Genomic DNA, 12103 nt, shown 5'->3' with positions numbered 1-12103 from the left:
AGGTACCTATCCTTGTTACCGCTCCGGTGGGCTAGTGGTTAGAATGTCCGCCTCGGATGCGGGAGGTCGCGGGTTAGGACCCCGGCCGAGTTATACCAAATACATAAAAATGGTACCAACAGCTTCATCGCTTGCCTCAAAGCATTAAAATGTTAGTGTTAGGACTGATCAGCCTGGTGTCAGGATAATGTAACTGGATGGGACATGATGCAGCATGTCTGCTGCATGATGCCCCAGCGCTAGACATCACTAAAAACTGCCACGCTGCATACTTCGTAGCGATATGACTGAAATATTGTTAAAGCTACGTTAAAAGTCCTAAACACACACACACACACACACACACACACACACATATAAACTGTGAAGACATGTTGAATTGCTACGAATTGATACTAACTACTAATTTCAAACGTCAGACGTTACCCAGCCTCAACAAAATTGACAATCATGCATACAATTATTCTATCCAATTTCAGATGGCAATGACTTTAGATAGTTTTAGAATTCTGAATAAGAGCGATCCTAAATGCCTGGATGATTTAATATATTTGAAACAGAAGAAGAACAATTTCAGATATTCAGTTATTTTAGATTTCCCAACAACATAAACCTCACTACCGGAAAGAAAACCTCTTTGATATAAAAATGCCATTCTACAAAATGAGCTTCCTTATATTTTTAGATACCAATCAAATTTTTATTCATCTATAACATTATTTGCGTCCTGAAATGGTACAAACTAAATTGTAATATCTTCAAATAATAATACATCAAACCCAAATCTCTTCCTATGATGACAGATAGTATATGAGTTGCAGAGTTTTACTACTCTCCTAGCCGGATCTACCATCAAATGTCATATTGCTAGCTCCTTTCCTTGGACATATGGCATAATCTGTATCTCAGCATGTTTTTAGTCAATTTTGTCATTCTTTGGATCATGATGACCTGTTTTAGTTGCTTGATAAATAACTAAGTTTTGTGCTTGCTTCTCTATGTTCTGCTGTTTGTTAATCGCCCAATTGTATATGTGGCTTATTGTGGGTTGTATACTTACGACTCTTTGGTCTTAAACTATGTAACAGAAAAGAAATAAAATCAGTAATTTAGGTACAATTTAATACACACACACACACACACACACACATATATATATATATATATATATATATATATATATATATATATATATATATATATATATATATATATATATATATATATATATATATATATGTCTACAATATAAAGTAAAACATCAAAAGACACTTAAAGAAGTGTAAATTAAATTCTAAATAATCCTAAATGCCCATTCAAAGGTTCTAACATAGAGAATATTCTGAATTAATTCCAACAGTCTAGAATGTCCTAATGTACAAGAATGATATAATACAGAATGTCTTTAAATAAGTTCTCAATAATCCCAAAGTAGTGGTTTAGACCCAAACGTCAATGAGCATTTTGTAATTCAAAAGAATAATTTAAATAAATAGTTCCTCTCAAATTATACCTGAACACAAATATAAACCGTGATTATATATTCGCAAAGACTGATATTAAACAGGAATGCAAAGCTTGTTGATTGTTGAGTTAGCATGAATATACACGAACTTCACCTGACCTGCGATGCAACAAACTGTTCTTTAATTCCTATATGTGGGTCATTTCAAATGGAAAAATCCATCAAATTGTATACATGTTCCAAATCATAGCACTCTAAGGTCGTAAACAAAGTTTGACATCGAACTCAATTTTTAGATTATAAAGTTTTCTTTTACATATTAACTAAATATACATGTGATACTATTATCATTCAAATTATATAGGAGACATTTTATAAATGGCACACAATGTACACGAAATAAAGCAACATATTACTTTTAACTTTTCGATTAATGTTGTATTACTGCAGCATCGAACTCCATCAAAAAAATCTCAGATTTCAGTATTTCATTTTGTTAATGAAAGTGGTTGCGATCACTAAATACCATCATTGGCAAAGAAGCTGAACAAATTGACATTTCAAAGTGATGCTAAGCCAATATCAAAGCCAAGTATTGCTTCTCGTTTCAGGAATAATCTCTCTGGTTCTAACCTAATTTCATTTTAGAAAAATAGCACACTCGATGATCCAAACCATCCTTATCTTCTTGAATCAATACTCCACCAGTCCCTATATAACTTCCATTAAAATACATGTTAAACAATTTACTAACATTTGAAGCTTAAAGAACAGCTGTACCTTTCAGAATGGACTTTAATTTGTCAAGAGTCCTGACACTTGTAAGATAAAAGGAATTCGGGTTTCTTACTCAACAGATTTGTCAGGGGCGCGGAAATTATTGAGAAAGTTAAACAAAGTGTCAAATATCAAGCCGTATCCAAACTTGCATCAGTTGCTTTGTAATAACAAATACTGGGAATTCTGAGATAGCCTTGACCTAAACTTCTACTGGTTCATCTTGAACGTGTTGCACAATTTGTCATAAAATGTTACGCAAGCACAGCAAACTCAGTTAAAAAAAAAAAAAAAAAACTTAATTATTGGATTTGCATCACTAGTCGTTGAAAGAATTTCACGGAAATTTGCATGTGTTCTTTCCATGTACCGTTGTAGATGATGACATCATTGATGTACGTATCAGAATTATCCAGACCAGATGTAATCATGTGCATTAAACGACGGTATGTTGCTGGAGAACCTTTCATCCCAAATGGCTTTACTTTATATTAATAAGATCCACCTGGAGTTTCAAATAACGGAGCTTCCTTTGCCGTTTCTGTGAGTGCAATTTGTCAGAATCGATTTAAAAGGTCAAATATGGTGACGTAATTTACATTTTTAATTTTTTTCAGTGTAATTATTTATTCTTAACGCTGGAAAAGATTGGTTAAACCAGATCACTATAGTCAGACTGCATGTATTGGTTTACATTATCACTGTGTGGGGCAAGTTCTTAATCCATAAAGGTATGGAATTTGTTTTTATTTTTTATTATAAATTATTTTCACACACACACACACACACACACACACACACACACACTGCAAAATGTTACACGAAAGAAACGGGACATTGCTATCGCAATAGTGCTAGCCATTTTTTCAGAGCACCAGGGGCGCCCGCGGAAATATTTTCAGGGGCGGGGGAGGCACAAACTGGTGGTCAGCAATTAAGTTTTCCCGATTTAGGCCAAAACATGTTTAGAGGTGAAATCAAGGAGAGGGAAAGCCAAGTGCACCCCACCACCTTGCCCCTATGTGCGGGCGTCTAAGCAGAGTACCATCTCCAACCCGCATGTGCCGAAGTATATATTACCAACAGCACAATGCTTGTAAAATGTTGGTTGACTAAACCTTCGAACCTATCTCGATATAAGAATCGCGAATCAAAATATGTTATTTATAAAAATCAACTGCCAAAAAAGGAATTAAATCTCTCTCTCTCTCTCTCTCTCTCTCTCTCTCTGAAACGGCCTCGTAGATAAGACTGCAGTGATTATCTCCCGTGTTCTGTCAACCTGACCGACTTATAAGAATATATCGATAATATAAATGATTGTATGTAAAAATGGTACTACTGAGAAATAATGTTAAGTCTTCACGTGGTCAAATATCGTCAAAGCACTTAGCTTTCGCACATTTCAGATGCAAAACTCTATTTTAAAAGAAGTCCTTGTTTCACTTCAAGTCTATATTGCCCCAGATTAGTTAAGATCCTTTATGGTACCCCTACATGTAAGATACCCTATGGTACCCCTACATGTGAGAACCCTTGAGGCACCCCTACTTCTGAACTGATTTATGGGACACTTTATAACAATGACAGACAAACTTTGAATTATATATTGAATTATATTACTAAGATAGTTCCGCATTATGAACATACGCTGCCACCTATAGAAAATCAATAATCCCACTATTTTTTCCAGGTAAGAAAGTTGTGTACATACCTACCAAGCTACCGATAGAAAATCAATACTCGAACTGTTTTTCCAGGTAAAGTAGTTGTATGTTTACCGTTATTTGGGCTTTACATTAACAAGCCAAACTACATTCGTGGTATCACGTTCACCACAAAATTGAGGTTAACAATCTTACTCGTCGAAACATTTGTTTCGGCATTATTACCTTTTCTTTATGCACTATCTAAATGCACAGTCTAAAACGTTGTTTAGTGGTTAGCATACCAGATCGACGACCGAAAGTGTGTAAGTTCAAATCCTACCATCGGACTAGCTTGCGTCAGCTACTGTGGTGTGTCCGAAGGCAATGACCTTTATTCAAATTATCTTCGCATTAATTAACCAGCTTGTGTTGATGTTCCGTAAAGCACCAAAGCAAACCAAGCTAAAACATAGTCGAAGTACAGCGCCGCAATAACTATTAACTTGGTTTATTCACTAATTCGAAGCTGCTTCAACACGTTCAAATTTCTACGAACTAGACAAGATCTGCATTTCATGAAATTGACAAATGCCGAACCATTAGAAGAAGACAATAAGGGGCCTCACTCCTCAGCACTTACATGTTAAACACGCCGAAATTACCTCTCTTATCATGTGATCCGAACTTGGCTGCAATACTTAGGTTGTTGTCTCAGACACTAATAACATAGATAATAACAATATAAGGAATAAGCAAGGTGATTCCTAATCATTTCATAAAATTTATATAGTTACAGAAAATCTGGTTACTGTTGCACAACCATTTCGCACATTTGTGTTCATGTTGACCCAAGCTAAAGAGAGTAATCTTCGTCAAATCCAATTCAAAGCATCGAAAATTGGCATCATTCAAGTTTTTCGATAGCCTAGCTTAGCTTTATCAGAAGAACATAACACATGGCAAATTCATGTCAGAAGATAAAGGAAACTTTCAATTTTCAAGTATGTATATATATATATATATATATATATATATATATATATATATATATATATATATATATATATATATATATATATCAGGTAATTCGTGTGTGTGTGTGTGTTTGTGTGTGTGCGTGTGTGTGTGTCTGTCTGTGTCTGCGTCTGTGTGTGGTATAATATACATATTCATGAAAAGTTGCAAAACGACCGTATTGAAGACACATGCCAGGTATGTGTTCTGCTGGTTCTTTGTTGAAGCAAATCATAACATACCAAAAAGTTCACTTCACTATAGTTGAAGAAGCGAGTAAACGATGAACAATGTTATGGAGAATTCTTTGTTTTGACTTTTCAATTTGTTTCCAGCATATAAAATATGTGTTCCAACGACAATAATCAATGTGTATTTAAACGTGTGAGCACGATGTACTTTGCTGTTCTTTCAGACGGTAGCTTTAGATACTGATTGCGGATATAAAAGTAGCTTAAGATAATGTTTGCAAGAGATAAAAATAGATCTATATACTAGTTACGAAGAGATGATCTGAATTTATTTCTTGCAGGGAATAATAGCCATAGTTACACAAGATACCTATAAAAATGTGCATATGTATTCCCCTTTACTGACCCATGTACCGTTAATTAATATTTTTCCGATATATTTGTTCGGAATATCCCTCTTAATTAAGCAGACCGGTTGCCCAAATGTATTCTTTATCATAGTTCTCTTCTTCAGTGCACATAGACATTTTTAATACAAATTGTCAAGAAATGTATTTGTTGGTTGTTTTTGTGAAAACATATTAACCGTTGCTGCAATTGCTAGTTCCCTTTACAATTATAGTGGTCTCATCAAACTGAGAAGAAGAAAAAAAAAAAAAAAAAAACCGAACCACCCAAATGTGTCATATTCACGGTGTAGCTTAAAATGAAGTTTAAAAAAAAACAACCATATAACAAACTAATCTATACAGTGTGTGAATTAATGAAATCGTAATTTTGTTTAAATCTGATTCTTTTTAAAAGGAAATATACATACATATTTTCAAGCACTGTATTTTTAAAGTACGCATGCACGCACGTACACGCACAAAGAGTGACAAGCTTATAACAATTGATACTTTGGCAAAATAGTCAAGACGCCCTAACAAACAAACTACAATGTGACAAGAAACAATAAAATACTTTTTAAAAAAGGTCCATTATCTGTGAAACTGGCGAAAGAGTTTTGATGCTCGCTATCAGCTTAATAACACTGATCTGCCTAATGTGACCAAGTTTCATGTCTAATAGGTGCCACATGTAGCAGTACATTAGTTTTTGCTTCTAACGTTATGTCCCAGTTATAACTGCTGCTATAAGAAACAAAGATATATATGAATTTACATTACAGTGTTAGGTTCTGGAAGCGTGTATTAATTAATTAATTTTAATGATAAAATATAAATTTTAATAATTTGGTTTTAAAGAAGAGAGTGAGGCTGAGCAGACTTACACTTGTTGGGTTAATGGTTGTTGTTGTTCTTGTTGTAGGATTTAACGCCATTTTTCAGCACACGATAGGCTATACATGGCAGCCAGTATTAATGGGGGAGGAAGAACCCCGGAAAGAACCACCGACCCACGAGAAGCTACTGGCAAGCTTTCTCACATACCCACTTTGGCAGAATCCGAGACTCGAACCCACGAAGACAGAGGTGAGACGGCAGTGATCCGCAACGAAGAGCGCTTTAGACCACTCGGCCACATTGGGTTAATGGTATCACTTTGCATTGGATGCTTTCATTTAGGCCAAATCCGCCACGGGTTTGGTGGTGGCTTAGTGATTAGCGTGCCGGACTCGCAACCGAAAGGGTGCGGGTTCGATTGCTGACATCAGACCAGACTGTGTCAGCTACCATGGTCAGTCCTTGAGCAAGGCGTTCTACACCATATCCTCCTCACTAAATAACCTATTTGTGTTGACGTGCCGTTAAACACGAAACCAAACCAAACCAGGTGCTTAGCGTGTGCAATATGCATTATTTCTGGTATGGCCCAATCTTATTTTAATTTTTGATAGATAATGGATCCCTCTCTTAGATACGAGGTTATTTCTTTTGATTTGTTTCTCTTTTCGTTTGTTGAGACGTCTTCTTTATTATGGATAGGTTTGGTTTCCAGTTCAAAAATGTAAAATGTCCTGTTCTACGCGCTCGCGTGTGTCTCTGTGTGTATGTGCGTTTGTTGTTGTTGTTGTTGTTGAAGGGTTTAAAAAGATTTTCAGCACAAGATAGGCTATGCATGGCGGCCAGTATCAGTGGTGGAGGAAGAACTCAGAAAATCCCTGGAAAGAACCACCGACCCACGAGAAGCTACTGGCAAGCTTTCTCACGTATCCACATTGGCCAGCCCGAGACTCGAACCCACACAGGCACAGGTGAGACGGCAGTGATCCGTAACGGTGAGTGCTTTAGACCACTCGGCCACTCGGGGTCCCTCTGTGCGTTTGTATTTGCTGTAAATCGATGTCGTTTATGAGATTACACACCAAAATATTCTGGACAAACCTCCTACAGCGAACGTCATGGGTTAGAAAACGGGTACAATCTTTCTTCCACATCTAATTTTAGGCCCAGAGCAATGTAAAAACACGATTTATCAGGAAGTCTCAGTTGACATGCTTGTTGAGTGTTCTTGGAGTGTACCTTTCCTCAGATGCTGGCGATAAGCAAATTGAAAACCATGAGCTCGGTTGTCCGGTGGGAAAACTTGCAGAGATCTGCGCTATCAAAAGACAGGGTTCCAAAAAATAATATGTATCTGTTGATTCCAACATCAAATACTAATAACTTAACTAAACTGTACATCGAAAAGCTGGTACATATAACGGTCCCGTTGATTTTTTGGGGGGTGGGTGGGGGTGGGTGGGGGTGGGGAGGTCTCAATATTATTTCATATATGTGAGTCAACACTCAACAGTAATACCCTGTTCTAAGATCTACTGTTACTACTCCTTTAACCTACTCTTCAGTCGGCATTCACACCTCGGAGCGTGACATGCGTGTTGATGTAAAATTGGCCGTGGATGCTACAGTCTATGCATGTTTTACCCGTTAGTAGTATATTGGGACGATTCACGGGCAATGACAATAAACATAGCTAGACCGCCTGGGACGATTGACGGACAAGATTTAAACGGACGAAAGGTTGGAACTGTATACGGACAAGGGAAAGTTGAACATAGGTAGGGTTTGTATAGGGACAATGGGAATGATGACGTTACGGTACTGGACATTGGAAACAATGTTTCAAGTGGCTGACCTCAATCGGGAGAAACAGTGACAGCGGGAGAAAAAAAAACTAACGCTTGGTGGGGCGGGAACGAATTTCCGCACGGAACTGACCAAAAAACATAAACATCGCCTGTCGGGGCGGGAACCCGTACCGTTCATAAAAAAAAAAAAAAAAAAAAAAAAACAACATTGCCTGGCTGGGCGGGATGAGCATAAATCTACTAGTGCGTTTGTTAAGCGAAGAAGACCAATACATACAAACATACGCGAACGCACACCAACACATACAAACACACATTTACACACACTCACACAAACACTTTTTTAAGATAACATGTTTTGTTAAGTGAAGAAAACAAACACACATACATGCACACACAAACACACATACATGCGCACACATACAAACGTACGCTAATGCACACAAACACATACACTTTTTCGTTAAGGGATAAGTTTTTTGCTAAGAAAAGAAAACAAACACATACATTCACAAATAAACGTACGCGAACGCACACAAACATAAACAAACACACACACACACACATACAAACAATTTTTTGTTAAGAGATAAGTTTTTGTTAAGGGAAAAACACACACATACAAACACGTTTTGGTAAGGAGTAAGTATTTTGCTTAGAGAAGGAAACACACATACACACAAACACACATACAAACGTACGGTAATGCACACAAACACATACAAACACGCACACAAACACATTTTTATTAAGGGATAAGTTTTTTGCTAAGGGAAGAAAACAAACACACATACACACACATACAAGCATACGCTATATTACAAAGCCAGAGAAACGAAGTGTTTATAGGTACACTTCTATTTTTTAACTAACAAACACAAAGACAGACAAATAGTTGGTAATTTGACTAGCATCTCTTTTTTAGATTGTTGGGGTAGCCCTCAAAAGGGCTGTTTTGTTAACGGGGTTATGGCAATCCTTTTATCGTCTAAGATTGTGTCCTCGTCTGGCTGCAGGCTTTCCCACAGGATAGGGTCTGCTTCTTCAGAAGGAGGAGAACTATTTTGTGTCCACATGGCAGTCCACGAAATCTCTGTCTGGCTCCTGTTGTTGTTGCCGCTGTTGCTGTTTCTGAAGTCTATACTTCTCTGTCCATTATTCTTGTTACTTCTTGATTTCGCCTTTAAAGACCTCTTCTATCAGGTCATGGACCACTTTTAACATCCTTACATTCTCTATCTCTTTGGGTTTGGTATCCGGTTTTGCCTGACACGATGTAAATTCACGTGGGCTTCTTTCAGCTTGGCTAGTTTTGAATAAATCTTCATAGGTTGGCGCAATAACAATAGATGGTCTTACTGGAGACCGCCTCGCTTTATAGGTCTCAAGCGCAAAACGCGATAGAAAACGTCCCTACGATTTTTAAGGAGTATGAACGCTATATAGTTCATCTCATGGTGAGGGATAGAGAGAAGTCAACGAGCATGTATAGTCATAAAAAAAATTGAAAACAAACCGCCAACACATTTTTCAAAACATAACATTTTTTTATTCAAACAACCAACAACTATCAATAAAACAATTATATAATATCAAAAAACACATTTTTACTAGGTTGACAACCTTTTGTATTCAACCTAGGCTTCTACTAAGAAAGGTTATTGTACCAATGATGTATACTACATTTCCTATCTAAAGACAAGATGTATCCATAACTGTCATAAAAACATCGATCTACTTTTTCGTCGCTTCTAGAACAGTCGCGATTAAAATAAGTCACTAAATGTTCTAAGGGATATCCAAAACAGGGTTGATGAAGAGAATCACACAATATTGTCCACACACCATGGAATCCGTGCCTTGTAATTTCACGTTATTGAAGCGAGTCGTCTGGGCATTTCTTCTCACAAAGTCGATGATATCATCTTCTAAAGGCGGTAATCCATACGAATCAAAATACTTCATACAAGCACCGTGTGGAAAGTAGACGGCTACCTTGAGGGTTCACGGTAGATGACTGTCGTCCGTGTTGATGACATAAGCTTGATGGTCTTTAGATTTGCGAGGAGGCAGTTCATCTTTAGCGCACGCGACAGGACTCCAATAAGCAGTGTACGAATTGTTGTTCAAAAGGTAATACAGTTTCCAGGTATACATTTTTTTCTTAATTTTTCACAGGTGATAAGTCATCATTTCAATCCTTATATTTTGCCTGAAAATCTCTGAGAAGTAAACGCCTATTAGCTCCGTCTTCGTACTCTGTGCCAGGAGAGATTCGATGCGACGGATCCCTAGAGCACTCAATGGAGAGGAGGAATGATCACGCAAGTCTTTATACACTGATGAAACACTGCTTCTTCCGACATGAGACCCCAAGCGTCCTCCAGACACTCGACCAATTTTTCTTCTGATTCATCATCATATCATCATCATATTGCTGATTGTGACCGGTATGATCATTTTGACATCCATAGTAATCTTTCTTGGTGAACGCAATTGTTGCTGCCACGTGTGTGGCAAAACAGGAGACTAAATCTTGTTCTTATTCTGACCATCTGGACATGACCACCATGTACTCTTCGTCTTTGTCTTTGGGTTCTGCCTCCATCATATCATTCCATTCCATTTCCAAAGATTCTCTACCATTCAAAGTGGGATACGTGTCTTCCAGCTTCAAATAGTCTAGAATGACTTCTCTAAAACTGTTAATTTATATCGTGTTGTCGAATTCTGCATACAAGATGACATTAACCGTCTCGGTTAGAGCTTCTGCAAACTGAAGTTCCACAAGCAGTTGACCAGATTTTATAGGGTGAAAATATCCCTCGTCGCTGCCTTGGTCTGGAGTGAAATCAAAAGCCCACAAAGCGTAACCTCCTGAATAATCGTCGTACGAAATGCCGTACTCGTTGGCATGGGCCATCAAATGTAAAACGGTACTGCTACGATTCAATCTTAGGCGGATATCCACTACGTTCAGCAAATCCTTTACTTGAAACCACATGTCCAAAAGCAAACGATCCATCACTTCTAAACTACGTCCTTTCAGGATTTACTTTTGACGGTCGTTAAAAGCCCGCATTGTGGGAATCGTCATCTGCTGTCAGGGCAGTGTCGTTAAGCTTGTTCTCAACTGGTTTTTTCAGGCTTCCATACTGTGCATTCATTCAGATGAGTGTTCTTGGCATCTTTTCCGTACGTCAAGAGATTTTCCAGGTACGCTCGGTAAGGGTAAGTATCCATGCTGCTGATGACTAGTTTGTTATTCTAGTACAAATCCACTTCGCTGAACTAGGAATGCATGAAATTGTTGACGGCAGCTACTCTGGCATCGGCTCTCAGAGTGGTGTCTTCTGCTTTTATCACTTTGACGTTCAAGTACAAGTAACTGCTATTAAGAGCGATGTAATCTTTGGGTTGTCCTTTGATTTCAGATTCGATGGGGGCTGAGGTTGTTAAAGAGGAGATCGGATGAAATTCTGCCCATCGGGATTCTTGCATCGTCATCATGGTAGGGTGACATGGCAAACAGATCTAGTTCCGACTTTGAAAATTCACAAGATTCTATGTGCATCATTTTTGTTACTCTGTTGTTCAATAATCAAAAACTTCTAATTCTCTGACGGTTCTTCTTTTCTTGGTCTTTCTAGCTCTGTATGTGTGAAGTCCTTTGGAGGGGTGTCTTCGTCGTCTCTTTCTGCCTTGTCCTTGATGTAGCATCAGGGAATCAGGAATGCCTGACTGGCCAGCCTCCAAGGCATTTATAGGGGTTTCTCGTCGGCCCAAACTGTCTTTTCCAGTTTGAAGCAAGACATTTTTGCCTGCTCTCAAGAAAGCTTCTTTGGGATTTTGTTTGTCAATAATGACATTTTGAAGACATTCTGTGCCTTGCGTCAAAGCGGCTTCGTTTGATTTTAGGCGAGGTTTAGGATTTGTGTAGGATCAATAATTTCTACCAAAGCCTCTTCCCAAT

Source organism: Sinohyriopsis cumingii, chromosome 6 (genome assembly GCF_028554795.1).
Source record: "Sinohyriopsis cumingii isolate HCF-2022 chromosome 6, ASM2855479v2, whole genome shotgun sequence".
Classification (NCBI taxonomy): Eukaryota; Metazoa; Mollusca; class Bivalvia; order Unionida; family Unionidae; genus Sinohyriopsis; species Sinohyriopsis cumingii.
Note: the sequence above shows the minus strand (reverse complement) of the source record.